Source organism: Thalia democratica, chromosome 3, assembly GCF_965202585.1.
Source record: "Thalia democratica chromosome 3, ktThaDemo2.hap1.1, whole genome shotgun sequence".
Classification (NCBI taxonomy): domain Eukaryota; kingdom Metazoa; phylum Chordata; class Thaliacea; order Salpida; family Salpidae; genus Thalia; species Thalia democratica.
Window position 1 is genome coordinate 77587534 of NC_139167.1, and position 6883 is coordinate 77594416.

Here is a 6883-nt window from a genome sequence, read left to right on the forward strand (position 1 = left end):
TATATAATATTAGAACAGTTATATATTGCAAAGTTGGCAAAGTTTTAGTAATAAAGTCTACTTATATTTTATGTATATAATTAATTTTTGATATTTTTATATTATCTTTTATTCTACCTTATAGTAGCCTTTTTTTATAATTTTTACTGTTCTATGAATGTTTTTAAATTATTTTACCAGTACGCTTGCTTTATCATTTTTATATTTATGTCGCTCTTAATTGAAATAAGAAGTACTTGTGTCTTTTATTGTAAGAGCTAATTATTATAAATTAAAGTTAAGCTTAGTAAAGTAAAGCGCACATACAAATGCTTTGTGTTGTTACGAAAGTAAGGGTTACTCTAATTGCCTTTAAAGTAAAACACTATTTAAAAACAGAAATTTCTTGTTTTTGCAGAGTAACCGAATTATTGTAAACTAATTTTAAATAAAGTGACTTTTTTTTTTGTGCATTTCCCTTGGTTAATCGATTATATTTCCTTTAGATGCATAGCTTTTAATTACAATAAAAACTTTAAAAAACAACATTAAAGCACAAAATACTCCTTAAAAAACGTTTTCTTAAAAAGGACTTTTACTTTATAACCTGCAGTAAAGGAAACATTTGAAAATTATTTGCCAGTTTGTATTAGATGTCAAGTTTTTGTTCATAATTACAATAAAACTGTGCGCGTCGGTTACAAGTACAATGTCACTTCTGATTGGCTAATATTTTAACTATTTTTATTTTAAATATTATTTAATGAATTTTTTTCATTTGTTTTTTAAATAATTGGGTAAGGTTGGTTAGGGTTTAGGGCTTAGATTAAAATTTTGGGTAAGGTTTCTTGGAGATAAGGTTACAGATTTTATTAATATACTACTTCAGGCACGTAGCTTATGTTTCAATTCTTTAGCATAAAAAGACCCTGCTTTTTTAGCTTTTAGTATGTTTTTTATACTTTGTGTTGCCCTCCTGATAGATAATTTTGAACCATAAACACCCTTTTGCACTTGTAGTGTCCAAAATGAACAAACTAAATGCATACATTCAACTCAGCTCAGATTCTCTTAATCGAAAAGTAATGCATTGTAAAACTACTTTTTTAAAAGCTATAGAGTTTTTTAACTCTATAATGTGAATAAATACTAATGAATGTAATACTAATGTTATTTAAAAATCATGATCTTGCGTTAAAAATATGTCACTATAACGCAATAACAATAAGAAATATAGTGACAAGTTGAGCTCGTGCAGGAGTAACTCGTTAACTCGAGAGGAGCTATTTTGTTTGTAAGAGTTCTTATAAAATAAACTTTCACACCGACTGAAATAGTTTGCTTGAAAAACATAAACAGTATTTTTATACAAAAATATAAATAGTAGTAGAATCAGTTTCAAAAAAAATGTTATAAAACAGCCTATAATTTTTTAAAAGACGCTTCAGCTTTTTACTGTTACGCTATAGCAATGATAACTGAATGTTGCATGTGTTTGACGATCAGACTTTGATCTGTCAATTATATGACTTCTAGTTTGCTTCAAAAACAAAAAAGTGTTTTTTTAACAAAAATATAATTAATAGTGGAATCTGTTTGAAAAAAAAGAAAAATAAACAGTTTTTTTTGAATCATATATAAAAAAAACTTATAATTTTTTAAAAGTGATTATTTAACGGCAAAAAAAAAAAGTTCTCAAAGTATTTGGTCCTAGGACGGGGTGAAGGGAGAACCGTTTGTTATCGAGTTGCAAACCACGCATACTTTTTCAACGTCCAAGACAATCAAAGAAGCTTTTCTGTTTTTCCCATAAAAGTTTAAGCATATAGTAAAACAAAAAGTTACGTGTGAAATGAATTGTGAGAATATAGAAACGACTGATTGTTGCATGAGTTTTACGATCAGGTTTGATCTGTCAACTATCTGACTACTACTGCTAGCCAGCTGGTTAGACTCCTCACCTAAGACTCCTCAGCTGCGTGTACAAACTTAAACTACTTACCAGTGGCGAAGCGTGGTATTTTTATTAGGGGAGCACAAAATATATTTAGAAAAAAACCTTAACGTAAAACTTTTGTTTTAAGCTATATAAAAACCTTATTTTAAGTACTGCAGCTGAAATAATTTTACTATATTAAAAAAGACTAGTTAACTTTTCAAAATTAAGCATTTTTTAACAACTATAGCTAACTTTTTTTAAATTGAAATTCAATTATTTTTTTATACTTTGAAAATTTTATAGTAACCAACATCAAATTAGTACTTAAACTTTTATTAATAAATAACAACATTTATATTAAAATAAAACCTTTAGAATGTATTTACGAAAAAAATAACAAAGTTATTAAAAATTATAAATAAAAAATGTTTATGTTACGAAAATTCGCAAAATTTGATGCTGTTTCTACTAACTTAAATGTTCGGTTTTGTATTTGTATCAAAGTATCAGTATCTAAAAGTTCAAAAATAAACAGAAGGTATGAGTGATAACTGTATACAAGGCAACTTATGTTGCTCCACAACCCTTACGGTTGTCACTTTTGTAAACTCAATAAAACTTTTTTTGAAAATAAGTATAAAAAAATCATAATTTAACTCCAAAACAGTAATAATACCGTAAAACATACGGATTTATTGTGGAATTTTTCTAAGTTGCCATTTATACAGTTGTTACATATAATTCATCATTTTATCTATTTTTCAAGTTTTAAGATACTGAATAAATTAATACAAAATACAATAACATTAGAGGTAGTTTGAATTGCTTTGTTACCGCTATGACGTCATAACGCGTCATTTCAGATGTTTTGATTTTTGCGGATTCGTAACTTTTTCGAGCTATTTGAGATCCTGTAACTACTGTACTATCATTTTATCTCAATGGCAAAGTTTTTTAAACGAAAATAGTTTCAAAACATTACAACTGCGACCAACGCAAATTGAGCACTGTGTGCTGTACAAAAGAGTTTATATACTGAAAGGTTACTACGTAACAGTTGAAATTGTAAAATTCGAACAAAAGTGTTATTTAAGAATTTTTGCTTTGTCAATTCAAGCAACTTTACTAAACTTTCTTTTAAACATGCTAATAAACTTAAAAAAACAATTATAACGGGAATTTAATAATAATGGAAAACTTCTTACACTGTTACAATCAAGGTATTGAAAAAATTTTATCACTAAAAAGTGGGTAGCTGTCTAAATTACGCAAGCGTACAAAATTGCACAAGGGGACAAAACTGCACGAGTGCACAAAATTGCACGAACAGAAAATTGCTCGAAGATACTTTTGCACGAATGGTCACTTTTGCACGAAGAAACTTTTGTACATGCAGACAATATTGCACGGAGACAATTTTGCACGGGTTCATTTTTCTAATTAATTTTCGTTTTTTTTATACTTTTTTAAAATTTTTTTATCACTATTACCCCTTACCCTCGGTCGGTAGCTGTTTTTTTAATTGTTTTATTATTATTATTGTGTTTATTAATTATTTTTTTATTTTTACTATCACTGTTACCCCTAACCCTTGTCCTCGGTGAGTAACTTTTTTCTTTCTTTTTTTTTTAAATTAATTTTTTGTTTTTTTTTCTGTTTTTCTTTTTTTTACTCCTGTTCAAAAATGTGATTCATGAAAAATTGACCATTGGTACAAAATTGTCTTCGTGCAATTTTGTGCCCTCGTGCAAATTTAGCTTTCTGCAAATTTGACTTCGTGCAATTTTATGCACTCGTGCAACTTTGTTCTCGTGCAATTTAGTTCTCTCGTGCAATTTAGTAACCTCGTGCAGTTTGTCTTCGTGTAATTTAGACCCGTTCCCATAAAAAGTATATTATATTTTTTTTCAGAAATAATTGTACTATTTTATCATGCACATTTTCTTAGAGATATTTCTTGGTAATTCGAATAATAATGAAATATAATTAAAAAATTTTGATGAATATTATCCGAAAAATGATTTTAAAAAATTATTTAAGCATTTTAGTTATCTAAGTTTCTTGTCTTGAAAGACTAGTTAGCGTTAACAGTTTATGTAAACATATGTAATTACTTGAAAAAAAAGGTAAACTATATCGTTCAAAAACTACCATTTATAATGTGAATTTTTCAGATAAAACTCCATAACTATATATATATATCAATTTTGTACATATAGTCTTTTATTACTTTCTTTTATAAAACAATGATAAATGACATTTAGAAAAACTTTCAATGATATGTTCATTAATAATATGTATATACAAAGCATTCATTATTTAATTCTAAATTTATTAAAAGTTTTACGTTAGAATTAAATTTCTGTGCTAATTTTAGAAACAAATAGTTTTTTTATTATTAAAAGACATATTAAAGGACTACAAACTGTTTTTTAATCTTTACTTTTGTTTGTGAGTAGTAAAATAACTTCTGTGAATACTACTGAACGTCACACTCTATTAGACAGTTCAAGTACTTTTTTACGCTTGATTGCACTATTTGTTTGTATAACTTATCTTAAATATAATTATCAACTGTAAAATTGTAAAGATAAAATAATTTGAACAATTACTAGTGTAAGAAATTAAGTTATCTTTTTTGTCTATATCAGGGGTCGCAATGCATTAGGTGGAAGCAGACAAAAGTATGATATTCGCTATCCACTGTTGTAGTTTACATAACAGACTGTTGAGTTAACATAACAGAATGTTGAGTTTTAACTACCTATTTCCTAATTTTTTAATTATTTATTTTAAGTTTTTTTAAGTTAAAAAATTGATTTGAAATGCTAAGTCTTAAAAATTTAAAGTATTTCACTTTTTTAGATTTTATCTAAATTTTAACTTATTGAAGTATAAATTTTTTTTAAGAACTTTTGACTAAATAGAAGTTATAAAAACAATTTCAAACACAAAAATTTATTATTTAACATTAGTTCAACATTTACCCAATCGGATATTTTATTAAATTAAAAAAAAAAGATAAGACCAACTTTCAAATTTATATTTTTAATTTTGTAACTATTAAAGCTTTAAAAGTAAAAAAAAACATAAATGTATATTCTTTTTTTCTTGGACATTTGAATAAATTGCTTCATTCTGCTCTATTGTATAAACTTCTTATATCTGTAAGTAAAGTAAGATTTATAATACAGATATATATACTATTGGTTTATTTCTCATTTAAGTTGAACTTGTTTTAATTTTAATAACTTTGTTTAAAAAAGATATGTATAAAACCTTAAACATTTTTATTTAATTGAAAACATTTCAGAATTACTCAAATAGTTTTATATAAATAAAATTTAATTATTTACGTCGTTTATAATACGAATCTAGAAAAGTTTTATGCAATGTTTAAAGCTATATAAATAAAATTTATTTATTTTTTGAATACTTTTATATAAAAATAATTTTATATAACTCAATTTATTCAAAAAATTAATCAAACTTAATGCATATGTTAATTTTTATTGTAAGAAAGCAAACTTACTATAATTCCTCATCAGAGTCAATAATCTGAATGACGTCATCACTTAACTGCTTCCAAGATACTGTTAAGAATAATTAAAAGTAAAATAATTGAACCGTTGTAAATAAAGTAGAAATAAAACGTTTTTTTAAACGTGAAAAATAATCATTGTCAAAAAAGTTAAAATTAAGTAAAAAGTAGAAAATAAATTAGTTTGTGTCTTACATTAAATATTAAATAAACTGATTGTTACTATATATATTAATTATAAAAAAAATTTTTAAACTGTCGACTTAATCAAAAAAAATGTTTTTTATAATACAGAAATTTAAAAAAGCTTTCATATTGAAACGTTACAAATACTAAATGCAATTTTGGACTAAAAAATAAACAGAAACAAATAAAAATAACTTTAATTTTTTATTTTATACTTCTTATAGAACTTTATTTTTTGTTATAAATACATAAATCTAATACTAAAACAAAATTTAAAAAAACGATACGAAACAAAATAAATTGAATTATGTGTTCAATCTGCCTTTTATTCTATTTTAAAACACAACAAGTTATAATATAAAAATCAATAGTGCATAAACTTTTAATAAGAGTTACTACTAAAGTCTGATAACTTTCGTTTTATTAGGAATTTTTTTATATAAAATATTCGATAGATACACTCTTAGACTATCAAAACTAAAAATTTGTAAAGATTTATAAGTATTGACCTTTAAAGAAACTCCATTTCTATTGCCAGTCAAACGCGAATTAGGCCATCATTTGTGTGAACCAGTATTAATTACTTTTATATTTATAATACATAATTTTAATCACACTTTTGTTTACTTTTGTAATTAATCTAGACCTCAATATACAAAAATTTTTAATGTTTTAAATATTTAAATTAATAAAACATTTTAGTTTTAACAAACCAGGACGTTTAGAAATTCTAATTTCTTTATTCGGTATACTCTTCTGTGTTTGAATACTTTTCTTCATTGATTTATTCTGATACACTGAACCATCATTAACGTCAATAATCTCAATGACGTCATCATTCAACTTCGTCCGAGGTTTTTTAGCTGTAGAAAATTTATTTAAAAAACTATCTAAAATTTTTTAACAAAAATTTTTAATTAATTTTTTTTAAACGTAAACATAGATTTATATTTCAAATAAAGAAATAAACAGATTAATAAATTAACTGAAAAAAATAAATTTTAAATAGATTGTAATTTAAAAACATTAAAACAAAATAAAAATTATTGTTAATAATAACTACTGAAAAATATATTATTTAAAAAATTTCGACAAGAAACAGTAATATTAATTATATTTTAATAGTTTAAAAAATTGTTTTCAATGTTGAAACGTTCTCAAATAATATTTATGTTGTTTGACTAGAAAAACAATAAAATCACGCAAAACTTTTATGTAACATTTTCAATAAACTATCG